At 39.9% G+C, this 24,211-nt stretch overlaps 1 long non-coding RNA gene across 1 annotated transcript in view; it reads left to right on the top strand.

Annotated features, from left to right (window-relative positions):
• Positions 1 to 24,211, top strand: part of LOC101676673 — a 29,295-nt gene continuing 5,084 nt past the window's right edge. The window contains exons 1-3 of the long non-coding RNA XR_006603024.1: positions 1 to 655; positions 2,224 to 2,287; positions 19,318 to 19,400. This is a non-coding gene — a long non-coding RNA (uncharacterized LOC101676673). The remainder of the gene's footprint in view (positions 656 to 2,223; positions 2,288 to 19,317; positions 19,401 to 24,211) is intronic.

Raw genomic sequence — 24,211 nt, 5'->3', positions numbered from 1 at the left:
ATCTTTGTGTCAGGTGCTGGAGTTCAGTGCTGACTCAAATACATCATCTCTGCCCTCCTGAGACTCACAATAATCTAGAGGGGAGACAGACTACCGATGAATGAACCTTTGTAATTATAGGAGCTATCACTGATTGCTTACAGTCTCTGACACTACTGCAGGCACTTGAAATGTAGTAACTAATTTAATCCTTCAGCGGCCCTAGGAGCTAAAGACTATTACTGGCTCCATAGAACACGAAGAGTTAATCCCTGTGCCCTTGTCCAGACCAGTAGATTCCGTGGTGCCTAGTGAGCAGCTAGTAAGGTTCCCAGCCTTAGCTGCCTCTGGCACTGGGGTAATGGAGTTTGAGGCCCAGCACCTCAGAAACGATCCTGGCCAGTGGCACCAGAATTTGGGGTTGACCAGGAAGCATTCCGAGGACTCCGCCAGACACCCTCAAAACCACCCCCGCCACGGATTTCCCATTCTCTTTTTTCTCCCCTTTCCCTCCCACCCCGCCAGTGCCCCCACTTTCCAGACCGGCTCCTCCCTCTGAGCCGCCTCTTAACTCTGAGTCATTTCCTCTTCCCCGCCCCAAAGACCTTGGCTCCCTCTCCGTAGCCCTTCCCTCTGGCAGGAAATTGAGGAAGGACCAACTAGCTTTAAGAACCAGGTGAACACTTCCCCGCGGATCAGAAAGGTCCCCCCACCCGCCAATTCGGACGGGCCGGAAATCAAGCGAGTTGCCGCAGCCCCGGCGGCTGGCTTCCCCGAAGCCCTGAAAGCCCTGGTGGCCGAGCGTGGGAGGTGCCACACCCCGCCTGGTGTCTCCTGGGATGTGAGGGGAGGTGGCCGCCCAGTCCAGACTAGCCGGCAGGGCTGCCGCGGGCTGAGCGGAACGTGCCGGGGCGGGAATTCGCTGCGGGAGAAGTTGGGCAGCAGGGGAGGTCTGGCCCCGCCAGCCCCTCAGGATCCCGAGGTGTAAAGGGAGATGCGCGTGTGTGGAGCGGGGCGCGGAGGTGCCTACGTGGGGAAGCGCCTCTCTGCGGGAACGAGTGGGTGTGGAGGCACGTGGAGGACACGCGCGCGTGCAGCCACTTACAGAGCTGTGTGTGGAGGTATGCGTGGAGACTGGTAGCGCGTGCGCGGGGCGCGTGCGTGGGGGGGTACGTACATGGGGGGTGCTTTCGTGTAGGCGTGCGTCAGGGGGAGGGGAGAGCGGAAAGGACCACTGACTGATGGAGGGGGCGGGACTGACTCTGCGTGCCTCTGAGACTGAGGTAAGGCTATCTGGTCAGCTCGAGCTGACAGCCTGAAGTCATGACTCTTAACTTTTATTTTCTGAGGTGGGGAGGGAGAGAAGACATGACGCTTTTGGCAATCCGGGAAAACTGTTGACCGTTACCTGGAGGAAAAAAAAAAAAAAAGAAGCAGCAGCAGCAGCAGCACACGGTTTGCATGGTTTGCATGCAAGCAGCGAGGGCTCCTGGGCCCGTGGATGGCCCCCAGATCATGGCTTCAAGCGGGGAGAAAGCTCATATAGGTCACCTTAGGATCTACCATCGTGTCTTTGGATTGTTGAGAGGAGGAATAGGTGACTGAGCTGTTGCCCGTTCTCTCTGCAGGGCCGCCTCGGACTCGGGGTGGCTTCGCGGCTGGCTTTGCTGTGCCCTGGGTCTTGGTGCCCTCAAAGAGGGGTGACACGGCGGGATCACCCCCTTCCCGCCTCGTGGACAACTGCAGGCGGGGATCTCATGGCCATCCCCTAAAGCTGGGGCGCGGGAGGTGGGGGGCGAGCTCATCAGCCTCAGACCTGCTGGTGAGCGCCTTGCTAAGATTGCAGCGCAGCGACTGGGAGCACGCCCCTCTTTGAGCCCCACCCAGGGTCTCACCAGCGTGTGTGGAGTGTTGGAAGGAGGACTCTAAAGTTGGCACTTTGCGGGGAAAGAGGCTAGAAGACCCGGGCTTGGGTCCTGATCCCATGTTTGACATTAACTAACCGTGGGACCGAAGCAGTTGTCCTCATCTTCCCCGGGTGTCACTTTCCTCATTTATAAAACTAGGGAGTAGCTCACGGGGTTGTTGGAAGTGTAACCAAGATTATAATAAGTTCCCAGCACACGGAGGTATTTAATAAATGGCAGCAAAAGTAGAAATATATAGATTTCCAGAGAAGTTAAAGTAAACATTTTATTCTGGAAGAGTGTATTAAACTGATGGTTTTCTTTTGGTCTCTTCTAGGCGCACTAAGCTGTGCCTTCATACAAAGCCCACCAAGACCATTCCCTAAAGTCACACACCTGAAGTAAGTGGGACTTTATAATTTGAATTCTTTGCAATGTTCAGGTAGATAATGATAAGCCCACTATCAGCTCTCACCTGGATGGCTTCATTGGGCTTGAAGACTTCACACGTGCCCTCCTCCCTCCCATCTGTTGCAATCAGAGTTACCTTTCCCTTTGAGTGAATAAACAACCTACTGGTTCAGAGCACTGACCTTGATGTCTGACAGATCTTGTTCACATCTCAGCTCTACCCTGCTCCACCACCTTCTGGTTGTGTGATCTTGGACAAATCACATCACCTCTTTAAGAATCTGTTCCCTTAAAAAAAAATCCTTTGCCTTATCTGTAAAGGGGACAGTGGTGGTCTTTACCTCATCTAGGGATTGTGAGAAGTTACAGAGATAATGCACGGAGAGTGGCCCATAGTAACTGCTCAGCAAAATGGCAGATTAAAAATGGTAAGAGCAGGGAGGCTGCTAATGAGAGAGTGGTTGCTGTGGTGTACTATCGAGTCTAGACTGGCTACAGAGTAAAGGGATGAGCTGGGAATGAGCTGCAAATGGGAGAAGTCAAATGATGGGAGATCGTGATGAAAACGAGGAGTGGGTACTTTGCGCACCCAGAAGTAACAAGGATGAGAGCTCGTAGCCAGAGACTGAGAAAGAGGAGTTCAGGAATTCTGAAGAGGAGCAGTCCCATATTTAGCAGGTGGTCGGGAATATTAATGGCTAGAAATGGCAAGGGAAGTGATATGTGATCAGGGCTTATAGAAGTAGAGATCAAGGGGCAGTGGGGCTCGACTGTTGGGTGAATCATCCATAGTCATTGAGGTTGTTTATATGATGGCAGGGGTTTGAATGGAGAGGAAAATGGAGCTAGTGCCAAAGCCACAGTCCATCCTAATGAATGGGTAACAGTCATTTATTTCTCAAATATTTACTGAGCTCTTACCAGATGTCAGGATATAACAAGACAGACAAAAGTCCTGGTCTCATGGAGCTTCCAGACTAGGGGGAGTGATAATTGGGATTAATAATCCCACCCTATAAATAGAAGACTGCAGACTGTGAGAAGAGCTATGAAGGGGGAAAAAAGGGGAGTTCTATAGGGGCTTACAGCAGGAGGACCTGACTTTGTACAAAATGTCAGGGAAGGCTTCCCTGAGGAAGTGATGAGAAATGAAGGATCAATTGGGGTAGATAGAGGAGGATGAGGGGTACGTGGAGAAAGTGTCTCAGGTAGAGGAAATAAGTAACATTTGTAGAGACCTGAAAATAGAACATGTATAAAGGACTTGAAGAACTGATAGTCATCTATGACTAGGACATATTAAGCAAGGGGGAGAGCTGAGGCTGAATGGCAGACTGCCTTAATTATTTTAGGTTTTATTCTAGGAGCAATGGGAATGCTCCTATTAAAAAGTTCTGATTAGGGGGCGCCTGGGTGGCTCAGTGGGTTAAGCCGCTGCCTTCGGCTTGGGTCATGGTCTCAGGGTCCTGGGATTGAGTCCCGCATTGGGCTCTCTGCTCAGCAGGGAGCCTGTTCCTCCTCTCTCTCTGCCTGCCTCTCTGCCTGCTTGTGATCTCTGTCTGTCAAATAAATAAATAAAATCTTTAAAAAAAAAAAAGTTCTGATTAGGTGAATGACATAATCAGATTTCTCTATTTGTATGTTAATTCTTTCTCCCCACTTTTATTGAGATATAACATTGTTGTAAGTTTAAGGTATAGAATAGTAATTTGATAAATGTATATATTGGAAAATTATTATAGTATTTCTTAATTCAAAACTGTTGCTCTTTATAAAAATAATCTAACACAGAAATAAATTGTGAAAGTCTAGTTTGTACTTTGTACATTAGAATATGTGTATGTATATACACACACATATAATATATGTATACATTGTTGGGTTTGTATACAATATAATTATATTATATATATAAAATAGAGCAATTGGCTTTTTCCACTTAACAGTGTGTCTTTGACTTCTTCCATGTCTTTATTTTTTAATTATTCAGTAATATATAAGTATATTTTCATGGTAAAAGATCAGAACAATACACAGGTATAGAGAGAATAAATTTTGAAACTTGCCTTTCGTGCTCCCTCCCTATTTGCTATCCCACCAAAAAACAAAACAAAACAAAACCATCAACACTTTGGTGAGTATCCTTATGGTATCCTTTCCATGCATTTATATTATAAAAGAAGTACTTATACACATATAGAATTTTTTTATATAACTGAGTCAAGCATATTGTTATGCTGCTTTTAAATTTCTTATTTATTGACTTAATTCCCACCTGATGCATGAACATGTACATTTTTCTTGTAAAGGATTAGAATTTCAAAGGGAAGGCTAAAAGCTTCTGTCTGTCATTGATTTCCTCCCTGGCCTTCCTCCTTCCTATTCACTGTTTGGCTTATTTTCTCTTAGACCTTTTTCTGTTCATTTGCAGAAACAAATAGGGAAACATTCTCTTTCCCTCCCTCCCTCCCTCCCTCTCTCTGTCTCTCTCACTCTCTCTCTTTCTCATACACATGGAATATATGGTATTATTTAGTGTTATTAAAAACTATAAATTGTAGGGGCGCCTGGGTGGCTCAGTGGGTTAAGCTGCTGCCTTCGGCTCAGGTCATGATCTCAGGGTCCTGGGATCGAGTCCCGCATGGGGCTCTCTGCTCAGCAGGGAGCCTGCTTCCCTCTCTCTCTCTCTGCCTGCCTCTCCGTCTACTTGTGGTTTCTCTCTGTCAAATAAATAAATAAATTAATTAATTAATTAAAAAAAAACTATAAATTGTATCATGCCTATATGTATTGCTTTGCTACTTGCTTCCACTCATTATTCTGAGAAATTTTCATATTAGTACATTATAAATCTAATTTACTCTTTTTCACTGTTGCATAGTATTCTACAGAATAGGTAGGCTATAATTTGTATGTCAATTTCCCCACTGACATGGTCATTTCCAACTTTTTTGCTAATATAAAATGTGGTGCAATGTAAGTCCTTGTACATGCCTCTCTTTTTCCTTTCTCTACTGACTTCTTCTTTTTTTTTTTTTAAAGATTTTCTTTATTTATTTGAGAGAGACCGTGCAAGAGAGCACGAGAGGGGAGAAGGTCAGAGGGAGAAGCAGACTCCCCATGGAGCTGGGAGCCTGATGCGGGATCGATCCTGGGACTCTGGGGTCATGACCTGAGCTGAAGGCAGTCACTTAACCAACTGAGCCACCCAGGCATCATCTCTACTGACTTATAAATGCTATCTTTAGTTAATACTAGATTTTTATGCATACTTACGTTTATTTCAGGATTCTCTAGTCAGTTCTACTGATTCATTTATTTATACCTACATTCACAGCACATTTTTACTTTCTGTGGTTTTATAACATGTTTAATATCTGGCATGAAAAGAGCCTTCTTTTTTCTTCAAAATATTTTTTGTTATTCTTGCCTGTTTACTTTTTTTATAAGGATATTAGAGTGAGATCATCATACCCATATAGAATCTTATTGGGAATTTTGTTGACATTGCATGGAGTTTGCAGATTTAACTGGGAAGAATTTGCATCTTTACACTGAGTCTTCCTTTTTATGAATAAACACAGCTCTCCATTTATTCAAAATTTTAAGTTCTTTAGTAATGTTTTATAATTTGCCCCATATATGTCTTGAAAATACCTTGTTTTGGTCATTTCTAGATACTTTATAGTGTTGTTACGATTAACAGGATTTTTTATTTCATTCTATAATTATTATTATAAGAAAACTATTGAATTTTGTATGAAATCATATGTGTCCAACAACTACTGAATTCTGTTTAATTTAGAATAGTTTTTTCGTTGATTCTATTGGATTTTCTAGGTAGACAAACAGATTATGTGCAAATATTGATAGTTTTGTCTCTGTCTTCAACTTGTATACTATGTGCATTTTTTTTTTTTGCCTGAATGCATTGGCCAGGACCCTGTATAAGATTTAATAGTGCATAATAGCAGACATCATTATCTCTCCCTTTAATAGGAATGCTTCTAAGTGAAATGAGTCAGTTAGAGAAAGACAAATACCATATGATCTCAGTCATATGTTAAATTTAAGAAAGAACACAGATGAACATATGGGAAGGGGAAAATTAAAAAAGGAGAGAGGGAAACAAGCCATAAGTGACTTTTATAAACTTTTTTAAAGATTTTATTTATTTGTCAGAGAGAGAGAAAGAGCGAGAGAGAGCACGCACAAGCAGGTAGAGGCGGAGAGAAAAGCAGGCTCCCTGCGGAGCAAGGAGCCCGTGGGACTCGATCCCAGAACCCTGGGATCCTGACCTGAGCTGAAGACAGCGGCTTAACTGACTGAGCCACCCAGGCGTCCCAAGCCATAAGTGACTTTTAATGACAGAGAACAAACTGAGGGTTGATGGAGGAAGTTGGGGGGGGATGGGGGTAGATAAGTGATGGGTATTAAAGAGAGCACTTATAATGAGCATTAGGTGTTGTATGTAGTGATAAATCACTGAACTCTACTCTAGAAACCAATATTGCACTATATGTTAACTAACAAAATTTAAATTAAAAACTAGGAATGCTTCTAAAATTTTATCAAGCATGATGCTTACAGTGAGTTTCTGGTACTTGCTCTTTATTAAATAAGTTTTCTTTAATACTTAACTTTTTGGGGACTTTTTAAAAGCATGAATGGGTATGAAATTTTGTCATTTGCTTTTTTACCTTTAAGTTGGGCATATAGGTTTTCTCCTTTAAATTGTTAATGCATTGAATTGCATTGATGCATTGATCAATTGCATTGATTTAAAAACTTCCAGTTATGAAAATTTTCAAACATAAATTACAGTAGAGAGTTAAATAAACCCCATATACCCATAATTCAACTTATATAGCCATCAACATTTACTGTACTTGGTTCAGCTATCTCCCTTTCCTCTCTTCTGCTGGGATGTTTTAGGCTAATCATGAACATCATCTGACTTCACTCCTAAATATTTTGGTATGCATCCCAAAAATTATAGCAAAAAGGACATCTTCACCTATAATCATAATGCCATTATCAGATGAATACCCAGCATATAGAAGATTTTTCTAATTGCCTAAAATATGTTTTTACCATTGGGGTTTGTTCCAATTAGGATCCAACCAAGGTTAACTTATTGTATTAGTTATATCTTTTAAGTTTCTTCCAAGTTTTTAAAAAGCTAAGACAGAGCAATACCTCCTCTTTTTTATTTCTGTGCCATTGGTTTGTTGAAGACACTTCTGTTTGTCCTGTAGACTCTCCCACAATATGGATTTGGCTGATTACTTCCTTGAGGTGCTGTTTTACTTATTTTTGTATTGCCTATATTTCCTATTTACTGGAAGTTAGAACTAAACACTTGATTATATTCAGGTTCTTTATTATTATTTGGTGAGACTATCTTGGGATTGATACTATGCACTTCCTTTTACATAGTTTGCTCATCTTACTTTTAGTGATACTGAAAGAGAATTGAAATGGTGATAGTCTTATCCCTTCAGTGTAATATTCTCCATTATCTTTCCATCTAATGGCTTTACCACCTATTTGATAACTACTATCTGAATCAGTTATTTCATTAAGGGTTTCAATGTAATGATTCTATCATTCTTTCAGCATTTATTAGCTAACATACCACTCTTTAAGAACCATCCTTCATCTAGTACAGCTATTTGATAAGCCCCAAAATATAGTTCCTATAGGAAAGACAGGATAAATGCTTAATTCTTTCCCTGTAATTGCCAAATTTTCCAAGTAAGGAGTTGTTTCCTTGTTCCCCTTTGATGGATCTGTAAGTTTTAAATCTTCCCTTTGTTTCTAGGATTAATCTATAATTAGTGATACATCTTTTTAAATGTATGATGGAATTTGAGGGACTAATATTTTACTTAGAAGTTTTGTATCTGTGTTCATAAGTGATATTTCCTGTAGCATTGATTCTCAACCTGGGGTTGAACTACCCCTCTATGGGACACTTGGAAGTGCTTTAGTTGTCAGTTTCTTGGATTTCTGTGTGAAGAGTCCTACTAGTATTTAGTAGATCAGGACCAGGGATGCTAAAGGAAGAATTGTCTTACCAAAAATGCCATTAGCACACCTATAAAAAATGATGGCCTATAGTTTTCTCGTGCTGTTTGATTTTGATATTAAGGTTATGCATTTTTTATATCTAAGTTCATCAGTGAGATGGGTATGTAATTTCTTTCCTTTTTTAAAATTTATTTTTTATTTTCAGCATAACAGTATTCATTATTTTTGCAGCACACCCAGTGCTCCATGCAATCCATGCCCTCTATAATACCCACCACCTGGTACCCCGACCTCCCACCCTCTGCCCCTTCAAAACCCTCAGATTGTTTTTCAGAGTCCATAGTCTCTCATGGTTCACCTCCCCTTCCAATTTCCCCCAACTCCCTTCTCCTCTCTATCTCCCCATGTCCTCCATGCTATTTGTTATGCTCCACAAATAAGTGAAACCATATGATAATTGACTCTCTCTGCTTGGCTTATTTCACTCAGCATAATCTCTTCCAGCCCTGTCCATGTTGCTACAAAAGTTGGGTATTTGTCCTTTCTGATGGAGGCATAATACTCCATAGTGTATATGGACCACATCTTCCTTATCCGTTCGTTCGTTGAAGGGCATCTTGGTTCTTTCCACAGTTTGGCAACCGTGGCCATTGCTGCTATAAACATTGGAGTACAGATGGCCCTTCTTTTCACTACATCTGTATCTTTGGGGTAAATACCCAGTAGTGCAATGGCAGGGTCATAGAGTATTTCTATTTTTAATTTTGTAAGGAATTTCCACACTGTTCTCCAAAGAGGCTGCACCAACTTGCATTCCCACCAACAGTGTAAGAGGGTTCCCCTTTCTATGGAAAACCCAAACGACTCCACCCCCAAACTACTAGAACTCATACAACAATTCAGCAACGTGGCAGGATACAAAGTCAATGTACAGAAATCAGTGGCTTTCTTATACACTAATAATGAAAATACAGAAAGGGAAATTAGAGAATCGATTCCATTTACTATAGCACCAAGAACCATTAGATACCTGGGAATAAACCTAACCAAAGAGGTAAAGGATCTGTACTTGAGGAACTACAGAACACTCATGAAAGAAATTGAAGAAGACACAAAAAGATGGAAGACCATTCCATGCTCTTGGATCGGAAGAATAAACATTATTAAAATGTCTATACTGCCTAGAGCAATCTATACTTTTAATGCTATTCCGATCAAAATTCTACCAGTATTCTTCAAAGAGCTGGAGCAAATAATCCAAAAATTTGTATGGAATCAGAAGAGACCCCAAATTGCTAAGGAAATGTTGAAAAACAAAAATAAAGCTGGGGGCATCATGTTACCTGATTTCAAGCTTTACTACAAAGCTGTGATCACCAAGACAGCATGGTACTGGCATAAAAACAGACACATAGACCAGTGGAACAGAGTAGAGAGCCCAGATATGGACCCTAACTCTATGGTCAAATAATCTTCGACAAAACAGGAAAAAATATACAGTGGAAAAAAGACAGTCTCTTCAATAAATGGTGCTGGGAAAACTGGACAGTTATATGTAGAAGAATGAAACTCAACCATTCTCTTACACCATACACAAAGATAAACTCAAAATGGATAAAAGACCTCAATGTGAGACAGGAATCCATCAGAATCCTAGAGGAGAACATAGGCAGTAATCTCTTCGATATCAGCCACAGCAACTTCTTTCAAGATATGTCTCCAAAGGCAAAGGAAACAAAAGCGAAGATGAACTTTTGGGACTTCATCAAAATCAAAAGCTTCTGCACAGCAAAGCAAACAGTCAAGAAAACAAAGAGGCAACCCACGGAATGGGAGAAGATATTTGCAAATGACAGTAGAGACAAAAAAGGTTGATATCCAGGATGTATATTGAACTCCTCAAACTTAACACACACAAAACAAACAATCATATCAAAAAATGGGCAGAAGATATGGACAGATACTTCTCCAATGAAGACATACAAATGGCTATCAGACACATGAAAAAATGTTCATCATCACTAGCCATCAGGGAGATTCAAATTTCTTTCCTTTTACTTGTCAGTTTTGATATCAAGATGATATACTAGCCTTATAACTGTGTAGTGTCATTTCCCTTCTTTTACTTTGCTATGGAAATTTTTATATAAATTTATATAAAGTGTGATTAATCTGTTCCTAGCTTTTTTGGGCTGGTGACTTTTGAAATAGATTAGTATCATTTTATATTCTTTTTAAAAATAATTCTTAAAAATTTTTAATAAACATATAATGTATTATTAGCCCCAGGGGTAAAGGTCTGTGAATCGCCAGGTTTACACACTTCACAGCACTCACCATAGCACATACCCTCCCCAATGCCCATAACCCCACCACCCTCTCCCTTCCCACTCCCCCTGGCAACCCTCAGTTTGTTTTGTGAGATTAAGAGTCTCTTACGGTTTGTCTCCTTCCTGATCCCATCTTGTTTCATTTATTCTTTTCCTACCCCCAAACTCCCCACATTGCATCTCCGCTTTCTCATATCTGGGAGATCATGTGATAGTTGTCTTTCTCTGATTGACTTATTTCGCTAAGCATAATACCCTCTAGTTCCATCCACGTTGTCGCAAATGGCAAGATTTCATTTCTTTTGATGGCTGCATAGTATTCCATTGTATATATATACCACATCTTCTTTATCCATTCATCTGTTGATGGACATCTAGGTTCTTTCCATAGTTTGACTATTGTGGACATTGCTGCTATAAACATTCGGGTGCATGTGCCCCTTCGGATCACTACATTTGTATCTTTAGGGTAAATACCCAGCAGTGCAATTGCTGGGTCATAGTATCATTTCATATTCTTCTATGATTAATTGGCTTATTTAAGTTTTCTGCTTCTTAGGCCAACTTTAGTTATTTATTTTCTTGGGAATTATCCATTTCACCTAGATTTTTTAAGTTGTTGGTATAAAAGTTACACATAGTACTTTTAAAAATCATTTTTAGGGGGGTGCCTGGGTGGCTCGGTGGGTTGGGCCTCTGCCTTCGGCTTGGGTCATGATCCCGGGGTCCTGGGATCGAGCCCCGCGTCAGGCTCTCTGCTGAGCAGGGAGCCTGCTTCCCTTCCTCTCTCTCTGCCTGCCTCTCTGCCTGCTTGTGCTCTCTGTCTGTCAAATAAATTTAAAAAAAATCATTTTTAGGGGCACCTGGGTGGCTCAGTGGGTTAAAACCTCTGCCTTCAGCTCAGGTCATGATCTCAGGGTCCTGTTATCAAGCCCCGCATCGGGTTTTCTGCTCTGTGGGGAGCCTGCTTCCTCCTCTCTCTCTGCCTGCCTCTCTGCCTACTTGTGATCTCTGTCTGTCAAGTAAATAAATAAAATCTTAAAAAAAAAATAAAATCATTTTTAATCTCTGTTTTTGTAGTTTGGCTCCCTTTTATTTTTATGTTAATTTGTGCCTTTTTAAAGTAATACTTGCAAAAATTTGTCCATTTTATTAGTCTTACTTGTTATCATTTTTAATTCTAATTTTAAAAAGATTTTTGTTTATTTATTTGAGAGTGAGAGCATGAGCAGGGGGTGGGGAGGGGGAGGAGCAGAGGGAGAGGGAGAAGCAGACTCCCTGTTGAGCTGGGAGGCAGATGTGGTGCTCAATCCCAGGACCAGGGGGTCATGACTTTAGCCAAAGGCAGACACTTACCTGACAGAGCCACTCAGGCACCCCATAGTCTTTTTTTTTTTTTTTTAAGATTTTACTTACTTATTTGAGAGAGAGGAAGAGAGAGTATACACCCAAGTGAGAGCATGAGCAGGGTGAAAGGCAGAGGGAGAGGGACAGGCAAATTCAGCATTGAGCTCAGAGCCAGACACAGGGCTCCATCCCAGGACCCTGGGGTCATGACCTGAGCTGAAGTCCATACTTAACCCACTGAGCCACCCAGGCACCCCTTTATTAGTCTTTTCAAAGAACTAGCATTTCCTTTTATGATCCACTCTATTGTTTTCTTATTATTTGCTTTCTATTTCAGTAATTATTGATATTTTTGTAGAGGTGTAATTAACAAACATAGTATTAGATAATTGTATATATTGTGAAATGATCCCAATAAGTTTAGTTAATATCACCATAAAGAATTTTTTTCTTATGATGAGAACTTTTATTTTTTTAAAAAGATTTTATTTATTTATTTATTTGAGAGACAGACACAAAGACAGTGAGAGAGAACACCACCAGGCAGGAGAAGGAGAAACGGGCTCCCTGCTCAGCAGGGAGTTGCAGAGTTTGATCCCAAGACTCAGGGATCATGATCTGAGCTGAGGGCAGACGCTTAACCACCTGAGCCACCCAGGTACCTGATGATGAGAACTTTTAAGATCTATTCTCTTAACAACTTCCAAATATGCAATTCAGTATTATTGACTTTAGCCACCATGCTGTCCATTACATCCCCATGACTTGTTTATTTGGAATTGGAAGACTGTGCCTTTTGACTCCCTTCACCCATTTCACCTATACCTTACCCACTGCCCCTAGCAACCACCAGTCTGTTTCTGTATCTCTGGGCTAGTTTTTTTTTTTTTTCAAGATTCCACATATAAGTGAGATCATATGGTTTATCTTTCCCTGTCTGACTTGTTTCTCTTAGCATAATGCCCTCAAGTTCCATCCATGTTGCTGAAAACGGCAGGTGTTTGTTTGCAACCTTGGGAACTTTACTGATTGTAATATGAAATTGGCCCCATACATGGAGGGCAGGGAGAGACGGAAGGAAGAGGCAGACTACTTCAGATTTGTGGGTGGCAGTTTTAATAAGCAATGGAACTTAACTATGAGACTTGTCTTGAGCAGCCACAAGAGGAGTAGATCTTCATACCTGCCCAAGAGAATTTTAAGTTTATATAGAGGCCTCAAGGGATTTAGTCATGTATACCATCCAGATGGCCTCAGCAACACCTTACTCTTCAAGGCTATGTCCTTGGAATAGCTTCTGGGAGCAGGGGGGAGGCAAGTGGACTGCACATTCTAAGGATGGGGGAGGGAGTGAGGAGCCTCCAGTGGCCCAGGTCCTACTCATGGGTCAGCTGGAGGACACATCCTCTTGACAACTTCCTCCAACAGCAAGATTTCATTCTTTTTTTCTGCTGAATAATATTCCATTATCTATCTATTTATCTCACATTTTCTTTATCTGTTCATCCATCAGTGGGCACTAAGGTTGTTTCCTTATCTTGGCTATTGCAAATAATGCTGCAGTGAACATTTGGGTGCATATATATTTTCCAAGCTAATGTTTTTGTTTTCATTAGATGAGTACATAGAACTGGGATTGCTGGATCATATGGTAGTTATATTTTTAATTTTTTAAGGAGCCTCAGTATTATTCTCCAAAGTAGCTGTACCAGTTTCCATTCCCATAAACTATGCACAGGGGTTCCCTTTTCTCTATATTCTCACCAACACTTTTTATTTCTTGTCTTTGTGATAACAGCCATTCTAACAGGTATGAGGTGACCTCTCCTTGTGGAATAATGATTGATTTTATCTTAATTACTTTTATTTCCTTTTGATCTTGCTTTTTAAATTGAAAACTCTTTCAGATTTCTAATAAATGCAGTTAAGGCTATAAACTTCTCTGTTACCATATCCCACAGAATTTTTCCCCTCAAATTTTATTATGATACTTTCCACTTATTAGGATACCTAACACTTAGGTTCTAACATTTTTAACATTTTGCTGTGTTTGCTTATTCCATATCTGTCCACTCGTCAATCCATTTTATTTGTTGATGCATTAGTTATGCTTCAGTTCACCACTGTGCCATTTAGCATCCATTTCATGAATCAGAGTTCAATATTTCTTTATGATTTTTTAAAGATAAAATTTACTTATATGAAATATAAGAATCATGTGTTCCACTGGATGAGTTTTGATAACTGACATAACCAAAGCCTCTGTCAAGAGGTTTCTATCATATCAGGGAATTCCCCTTTGCAGTTAATCCCCATCAGAAGTTGGGACACCTGAGTGGCTCAGTGGGTTAAAGCCTCTGCCTTCGGCTCAGGTCATGATCCCAGGGGCCTGGGATTGAGCCCCACTTTGGGCTCTCTGCTCTGCGGGGAGCCTGCTTCCTCCTCTCTCTCTGCCTGCCTCTCTGCCTACTTGTGATCTCTGTCTGTCAAATAAATAAATCTTAAAAAAAAAAGAAGTTGTCACTGTTCTTGGGGGGTGGGAGGTTGGGGGAACAAGGTGGTGGGTATTAGGGAGGGCACGTATTGCATGGAGCAATGGATGTGGTGCAAAAACAATGAATACTGTTATGCTGAAAAGAAATTTAAAAATGTTGTCACTGTTCTTATTTATTGTGATAAGATTGGTTGTGCACATATTAGTAATTCATATAAATGCGATTACACAATACTTTCTCTTTAACATAAAGCTCTCTCTGCATGGTTCATCCTGTTGCTTGTATCAATACCTTATTCCTTTTTATTGCTGAGTTACACTCCATTGTATGAATAGACCACAGTTTGTTTATACAGTTTTGTGTTGATAGATACCTGAGCTGTTTCTAGTTTAGGTTATTATGAATAAAACTGCTATAGACATTCTTGTATAACTATATTTTGAATATATATGTATGTGTGTATATATATGTAAATATACATATATGTATATATGAATGTGGAGATCTATCTATCAGCAGGGAATGATAAATGTCTAGGAATGGAATTTCTGGGTCATAGTATAGGTGTATGTTTTGTTTTATGTGAAACTGCCATATTTTTGTACCATTTTCCTCTCCCACCAACATCCTTATAAGACATTTGGCAGGGTCTGTCTTATTGTTAACCATTGTGAAGTGGTACCTCACTGTAGTTTTTATTTGCATTTTCTTAATGACTAACGATGTTGAGCATCTTTTCATGTGCTATTGGCCACTTGAAAATCTTCCTTTGGAAATAGTCTATTCAAATATTTTGCCTATTTTTTTTTTTACTGTGGTAAAATATATATAACAATATGTATCACTTTAGTGATTTTTAAGTGTACAGTTCAAATGTACAGCATTAACTACATTCACATTTTTATGCAGCAATCACCCCTATCCATCTCCACAACTTTTTCATTTTCCCCAAACTGAAACTTGTATTATATTCGTTAAGCAATTCTGCATTGCTGTCTTGCAGCAGGGAGCAGTAAGTATCTAGGAATGGAATTTCTGGGCCATAGTATAAGTGTGTGTTGGCCTTTTATGTCTGGCTTTTTTCACTTAGCTTAATGTTTTCAAGGGTCATCCATGTTGTACTGTATATCAATACTTTTCTCCTTATTAGGACTGAATAATATTTCATTGTAAATATATACCACATTTTGTTTATTGGTTCATCAGTTGATAGACATTAGGGTTGTTTCCACCTTTCTGCAGTTGTGTATAGTGCGTCTATGAGTATCCTTGTGCAAATTTTTGTTTAAATACCTGTTTTCAATTCCTTTGGATACATACCTGGGAGTGGAATTGCCAGGTCATATGGTAATCGAATGTTTAACTTATTGAGGTCCTGTCAAACTTTTCCACAGTGGATGCCCATTTTATATTCCCATGAGCAATATATGAGGGTTCCAGTTTCTCCACATCTTTGCCATTTTCCATTTCTAAAGTTATAGCCATCCTAGTGAATGTGAAGTAGATTATTATTCATTTATAAATAGAAATGAAGCACTGGTACATGCTGTAACATTGATGAACCTTGAAAACATTATGCTAAGTGAAAGAAGCCAGACACCAGAGACCATTATTATATTATTATGTTTATATGAAACGTCCAGAATAGGCAAATCTTTAGAGACAGGAAGTAGAATTGTGGTTGCTGGGGAACATGGGTTGAGGAGAATGGGGAGTGTTTGCTTAATGGGCACAGTGTCTTTTTGGGGTGATGAAAATGTTCTGGGATTAGATACTGATGGTTGCAAAGCTTTGTGAAGATACTACAAATCATTGAATTGTATACTTTAAAAGGGTGAATTTTATGATATGTGAGTTAAATCTCAATTTTAAAAAGCACAAATACTCATTTTAGGCCTGGAGGTAAGATTCAATGTCTGTTGACTGTAACTCACTCTCCAGTATAATTTCTATGTCAGGGTTTTTTTAGCTGCAGGCAATAGAATTTGGTTCTGAGTAACTTGGGCAAAAATATGGATTTTTGGAAGACTACTGGAGTTGATCAAAACCAAAGGAAATTCTGAAAAACAAGGCCTCAGGGAGGTCCAGAACTAACGAAGCTTGGAGTATTTGGGTAGCAGAACCTCAGTCCTTATAAGTCTCCACTCAGGCTATTAAATTCAGGGATGGAGAATCTGATTTTTCCACTAAGAGAGATAGGGTTTCTTTTCAGAACACAGATCAGTGGACGAATGCTGGACAAACCAAATAAAAACTACCAAAGGAGGTAAGAAGAAGATGGATGTCTACATCCAAGTGGAGATGTTGAATAAGCCTTCAGATCTATAAATGTAGATTGCAGAGTAGAGAGCTAGACTGGGATAAATAATCAGTGGCTGTAAGGATGATTGAAATAACGGGCATGGTTCAAATTTCCCAGGAAGAGAGTAAGTGGCCATGCATCCCTCCAGCATCATATCTGAGGGCCAGAACACTTCTTGGAGCAGTTTGTAACCAGAGGATTATTTCTTTGTTTTGGAGGACATGATATTCCTAGTAATTAGGAAAAGAGTCCAGGGTATGGGACTATAACACTGTGCTGGGAACATTCCATCTTGTAAGAATGAAGCTGTTATGTGGAGATTTTAATGGAATGTAACTTCTTGCTGCCAGTTATAATAAATGCCAGCTTATTTTCCCTCTCATAATTATTTATATTGCATTTGGCCCCTGCTAAATGTTTTATGTATGTCATTTTATTTAATCCTCACAACACATTAATGAAGTTATTATTATCACCATATTTTACAGATGGGCTACTGTAGTCTCAGAGTTTAAGCAATTTACTTAACATATTGCTAGAAAGCAGTGGAAATGGAATTTAAGTAAGGTCTACATGAGTTCAAAGACATTTCTACTCTGTATCAAATGATATAGCAATGCCAATATTAGCTATGGTTTAAGAATATTGAGCTTCTGCTATGTACCATGTAGTGTATTGAAGACTTCATATGCATTATCTCATTTAATGTTCATAATAACCTTATACGGAAAGTACTGTTATTTCTATTTAACAGTTGAGGAGTCTGAAGTTTAGAGATGTTAATTCAGTGGTTGTCACATAGTAAGTGGTAGAGTTAGGGCTTTAACACTTCTGTTTGATTCCAAAGCCTGTGTGCATCACCAATACACTGTACTCCATCAAAAATAACTAAATCTTAGAACAGTGGCTCTCTTCCCTTGCTGAGTGTTAGAATCACTTGGGGAGCTTTAAAAAAAACATCAATGCCAAACCTCATCATCAAAGATTCTGATTTAATTTATCAGGAATGCAGACTAGGCCTTGGATTTCTTTTTTATTTTAATATTTTATTTATTTATTTGACAGAGATCACAAGTAGGTAGAGAGGCAGGCAGAGAGAGAGGAGGAAGCAGACTCCCCGTAGAGCAGAGAGCCCAATGCAGGGCTGGATCCCAGGACCCTGGATCATGACCTGAGCCAAAGGCCGAGGCTTTAACCCACTGAACTACCCAGGTGCCCTGCCTTGGATTTCTTTTAAAAAAGCTTTTATTCATTCACCCAACTTATTCAATAAACATTTAATGTCTCCTGTATGCTAAACACTTTCTAGGCATTTACTTCCTAGCAAGATGTATCAGTTAGCTATTGTCACAATGATACATAACAACAATTATAAAATCTTAGTGGCATGAAAAAATAAGAACTTATTAAGCACTTATTCTCACATTTCTGGAGCTCAGCCAGGATTCGGCTGATTAAGCAGAGCTTTTTTGGGCAACTGATTTAAGCTGGAGTGACTACTTTAATTGCTTCAGGATGGTGAGTAAACTGGTGTGGCTCTGCTTCATGCATTTCTCCTCAGAGGAGACCACTGGACTAGCTGGCGCTTTTGTCTTCTCATGCCTCATCTTATGCCAGTGGTAGAATCAGGAGGGGATGTGTCCAACTGTGCAAGCATATTTCAAGCCCCTGCTTGAGTCACATCTGTGTATATTTCATTAGCCAAAGCAAGTCTGAAGGCTGAGCTCAAGGACAAGAGGTGGGGGGAAAAGCCTCACTTCTGTTGTGTGGACTTGCAAAGTTCATGGCAAAGGCTGAGAATTGGGGCCGATAATTCAATTTAGGTGGGAAAGAATAAAAATGAACAATAAGCGGAATCATAAGAGAATTACCAAGTGTGTTAGAAAGTGATAAGTAATAGGGAAAAAAAACTATAGAGGGTGATATGAAGGTGATTTTAATGTGCAGGTAGGACTGAGAACCACTGATCTTGTAGTGTTCAACTTGGAAAGAAGCCTGGGCTAACATTCCCTCAGCCATTGGGAAAACAACAAAACAGAACCAGAAAGTAGAAGAATCTTACTCAAGGCCCATAGTACCATAGCTATAGAAATGGAACTAGGGCCTGTCTCCTAACACTATAGACGGTTTCTCTTATACCACAGTATTCTAATCTATGGCACCAAAAATACGTTATTTTTTTTTATCTCGACCATAGACATTAGAGGTGTACATCTAAATCCTGTGCTTCCTTTAGTAACCCAATTCAGAACCCAATTTCACATTTCCCATATTTGTACTGTTCAAAAGTTCACAGACATTCTACCGTCTTTTAGTGTTTCTCCTCTTCACGTTAAAGACTGTTGGTTTTGATCTATTTTCATGTGATCATGTAGTCCCACCCTAGCAAGCTAGTTGCTTATTGGGCCTTCTTTCTTCCCCAATTCTGTAATGCCTTGAGTAGTCTTTCTTGAATTCTTTTACTTTGAGCTTCCTCTAGGCCTTTCAGTCATCATTTCTGTTTTGGATTACAGTCTTCCTGATTTGCCAGAATGAACAGTTGAAAGAAAAGAAATGGAACCTGCTTGTACTTGGAGTTTATTGTCTGAACAGAAAGGTGAGTAACTGAATGAGGTAACAGAAGGTATAATCTAGATAATCCTGATTCTTTTTCTCCTACTTCTCCTCATGGACGTTGGGAATTTATTTTGAATCTTTAACATTGTTTTGCATGTGTATAGGTATGTATATATTGAGATATTACATGGATACAGCATTTACCCATTAATAATCTCTTGAAAATGTCTCCACAATTTTTGTGTTTTACAAAGTGAGGAAAAAGAAAAGAGAAGAGGCAACTGTGATTTCTACTGTTTTCCGCAATCCCCAAAGCATTTCTAATCCTAAAAGACTCAAGTCTCTCCCTTCAGTGTGTGTAACCACAGATTTTCACAGAAGAAAGCACAAAAGAGCAAAGAATGAAGATTGCTGGAGTCCTTCCCCTTGTGGCTGATTCCTGAGCTCCAAGGAATATTTTAGTGGTGGGGAATAGAAACTGGTTATCTTCAACAGACCATTCACTTGTCTGCCCATTTCTGTGACATTCTAATATCTGCCTCTCCAGACTCTGTTTCCTCCTCTCCACCTAACCACACCTTCTCCCAAGTATATGTCTCACTCTTGCTTTTAAAGGTGTGCAAGTACTAAAAACCTGTAGAAATGAGGCTGTGCATGCGTGCATGTGTGTATGCATGCACATGTGCCTGTATTTGTGTATTTCTGCCTATATACTTATATATGTAAGTGTTTGGGTTGAGTGTATGTGTATGTGTATTCAAATTGTAGATCATTGTTTACACCTGTCACACTAACTCAGCAATGCCTTATTTCTCATTAACAAGTTAAGCTCAGCAAAAGCTACGACAGAGGCAATAGGCTAATGCTCAGTGGAAAGCAAAATATCAGAAACACTCACTTCAAATAATGTATGCCCTGGGGGCGCCTGGGTGGTTTAGCGGGTTAAGGCCTTTGCCTTTGGCTCGGGTTGTGATCCCAGGGTCCTGGGATCGAGCCCCGCATCGGGCTCTCTGCTCAGCAGGGAGCCTGCTTTCTCCTCTCTCTGCCTGCTTCTGGGCCTACTCGTGATCTCCTTCTGTCAAATAAATAAGTAAAATCTTAAAAAAAATAATGTATGCCCCTTTAAGTTAATGCCTAAACTTCTCCTTACAGAGCATATAAATGTAAATGTTTATACCCTAAATATATGTGTGTGTGAAGGTCTCACATTAGTCATAAAATAATTTTGTGGGTGAGTTGGAATAGATGTGAGGTGACTTTCTTCCTTGTATTTCTGTCTGGGGAACAGCATGAATGTCTATAACAGTGTGACTAAATATCTGTATATTTTGTGTTTTGATATGAAGTTCTATTTGTGCCACTCTTAATCCTCTTTCCTCCCACAGCTGCTTCAAATTCTCAGGCTCCATATACATGGAAGGATCTCACAGGTAGATGTTTTCTCTCTTCTAGTCTCTTTTTGTTTTATGAAAAGTACGTCCTATAAGCCTGGCTTCCCATCTGCATTCCATTCCCATCTCTTCCCCCATATTCATTGGATAGCAACCATTGATTTCTTTTTTGGTAATATATATGAAGCCCCAAGCTGTCATAACAAATAGTATATATCATATACTAACAGGACCACTGATGATGGTCAGGCACCATATGTCCAGAGCTTTATGGCTAGAACAGACCTGTCTGCTTCTGGAGTGATCTAAATTGAGGCCAACAAGTTACAGCCAGAGGGCCAAATCAAGCCTGGGGCCATTTTTGTAAATAAAGTTTTACTAGAACCAGCTATGCCCACTTATTTACATATTGTCTATGGCTACCTTCAAGCTAAGATGGCAGAGTTGAATAACTGCAACAAAGACCCAAAAGCCTAAACTGTTCACAGAATTTTATAGAGGAAGTTTGCCAGCACTTACCTGGATTAGCATTCCCTAAGCAGTTCTACAGAGCACTGTTTTCCGGGAGATAATAACTTGGCTCTTAGGAAAGGGTTCTATAGTCATTTAAGACCAGAAAATGCTGGATTAAACCAGGTTAAACAGCCCTTTTTTTCCTTCTTTACTGTAGGCCATTTCAGATCCTTTCACATGCTAACATGCATGGGGAAACTAAAAGGAGACAAAGCATGCATTCCCCTTAATTTATTTGACCACTGGATATCTTTTCCACCGCTCTCTTATTGATATCTTGCAAAATAGTGTTCCAAGGAACAGTTATTTGGGAAATGCTAGTTTAGACATTCACTTAGCAGAAGTTTGAACTTGATAACTGACTCCTTGGATTATTTTTTTCTAGTTGTAGAAAGTGAAAAGCTATGTAGTACGGTATTTAAGCATATAGACCATGGCTTTAGACAAACCTGAATCTTAATTTAGTCTCTACCATTTACTAACTGTTAAACCTTGGATAAATTATCTAAAGCAATAAGCAGGACTGGCTACATAATTAGTGGGCTGTGGTGCAAAATGAAAAGGCAGGATCCCTTATTCTAAAGTATTCAGAATTTCAAGATAGCAACAGCAGAACAATACACCAATGGCTCCTTCTGGGCAGGAGACCCATGCACAGATTGTATACCCATGAACTCATAACCCTGGTTATAAATTTCAGTGTTCTCAATATAAAATGTGGACAATCCCTACTTCATGGGATTATGGTAAGAATTAAATCAGAAATGTATATAAAGAGCCTAGTAAAGTGCCTGGCACAGAATAGGCAGTAATAAGTGACTTGTTTTTAATTCAAAAGCATTTATAGCCATATTTAATAATTACTTGTTGAGTGTCTACTATATGCCAGGCCCTATGCTAGGTACTTAAGGTGTTATGGTGAAGAATTACAAATAAGGTCCCTGTCTTCATGTAGATTATTATTGTCTAGTGGGAAAGACAACTATAAATTGTGATAAAATTGTGATATAAACAAGACAACTATAAATTGTGATAAGAGCTATGAAGAGAAAAACAGTGTGCTGGGAAAGGAGATAATAGAGAAGATCTGCTTTAAATTGAGTGGTCAGGCAAGTACTCTTCGAGGAAGTAATGTTTAAGTTGAGATCTCAAGGATGAGAAAAAGCTCTCCATGAAAGAACAGGAAGAGTGTTCTAGGCAGAGAGAATAGCTAATGGAAAGACCCTTAAGTGGGTAATAACATGGCATTTGTGAGAAACTGAAAGCAGGCTAATGTGGCTTGAGTGTAATGACTGAGAAGAAGAGTGATTCATGGTACACCTTGTGAGATAAGCTAAGAGTTTTAGATTTCATATGAAGTACAATGAAAAGCTCTTGAAAAGTTTTGGGCATGGCAGTCATATGACATAACTGGTATTTTTAGAAGATCATGTTGGCTGCTGTGTGGAGGGGAGCCGTAGATAAGCTAGAGTAGATGAGTAGGAGGGTATTTCAGGAGTCCAGAGAAGAGTGGGTAGTGCCTTGTACTTGGGTGGTATTTGAGGATGTAGTGATAAATAAATGAGCTGGAGGCTTATTTTGGAGGTATAAATAATAGGCCTTGCTAACTGACTGAATGTGGACTATTCAAGAGGAGGAAAAGAAAGAATGACTCCTGACATTTTTCTGAGCAAACTGGTGGCACCATTTAACTGCGATGAGATACCTGGGGAGGGCTTTTTTTTTTTTTTGAGGGGGGAAACCATGTAGAAATCAAGAGCTCAGGTTTAGATACTTAAAATTGGAGGACCCTCTAAGACATCCAAGTGGAAAGGTGGTATGAGTTACAGTTGTTTGTAACAGATTGTCTCAGATTCTGTGATTACTAACTCTTGGTGTCACCTCATTAGATTACCAGGAAATATTTAGAAAACATTTAAAAGAAAAATACCTCAACATAGGAGTCCATATATGTTACCACCATGGCAAACATATAGAATCACGACTGCTTGTTGTAAAAGAACACGGTATATCAGAAGAGACACTGTGTGGGATTCCTCAACAAGATAGGTTTATGGATATGGAACATGTATTTGATCCTGATGAAGAGGGCTACAGCTCCCCCTGAACTGTAGTGCTCTAGGGATGTGCAGGGACTGGGAAACAGCTGTTGTGTACAAGTTCATGTTTGACTGGGCAGCAGGAATGGTTACTCCAGGCAGGTGTAACTATCTCATCTATATAAACTGCAGAGAAATAAACCATATTGGTAACCTGACAGTTTTAATAAACACATTGCTAAATATATTAATAATAAATATATTATTAATAATAAACATATTGCTAACCTGAAGAATGACGGTTATGAGTTAATGCTAACTCAGTGCTGCCAACCTGATCCTTAACACTTTTCAAGATAAAGATGGACCAATACTAGACACTATTCTTGTATATCCGGAGAAGGTTCTGTTCATTCTCAATGGATTCCCTGAGCTTCAGTACCCTGTAGGTAACCAGGAAGAGGATCTTAGTGCTAATCTTCAGAAGAAAAAGACAGTAGAGACCCTCTTATGTAGTTTTGTGAAGAAAAAACTGTTCCCTGAATCTTCCCTGCTGATAACTGCCCAGCCTACAACCATGAGGAGGTTCCACACTCTGTTACAACAGCCCATCCAGGCAGAGATTGTATGGTTTACAGATGCTGAAAAGAGAGTGTATTTCTTGAGTCAGCTTTCAGGTGCTTGTGCAGCATTGAGGCTCTTTTATGAGCTGTGACAAAATGAAAGCCTTGATATTATGTCCTCTCTTCCCATCATCTCCTGGATGATCTGCAGTGTCCTGCAGTCACAGGGAGATGGTAACAGGACTCTTATGAGGTCACTTCAGACCGTGACTGCTGTGTATCTGTTCTACTTTTCCAAGTGCCTCAAAACCCTTGCAGGTATCTCGGTGTGGAAGGGACTAAGTT

The sequence above is a fragment of the Mustela putorius genome, unplaced genomic scaffold, assembly GCF_011764305.1.
Source record: "Mustela putorius furo isolate JIRA1106 unplaced genomic scaffold, ASM1176430v1.1 tig00003901_pilon_pilon_pilon, whole genome shotgun sequence".
Taxonomy (NCBI): domain Eukaryota; kingdom Metazoa; phylum Chordata; class Mammalia; order Carnivora; family Mustelidae; genus Mustela; species Mustela putorius.
This window is presented reverse-complemented; position numbering and strand designations above follow the sequence as displayed.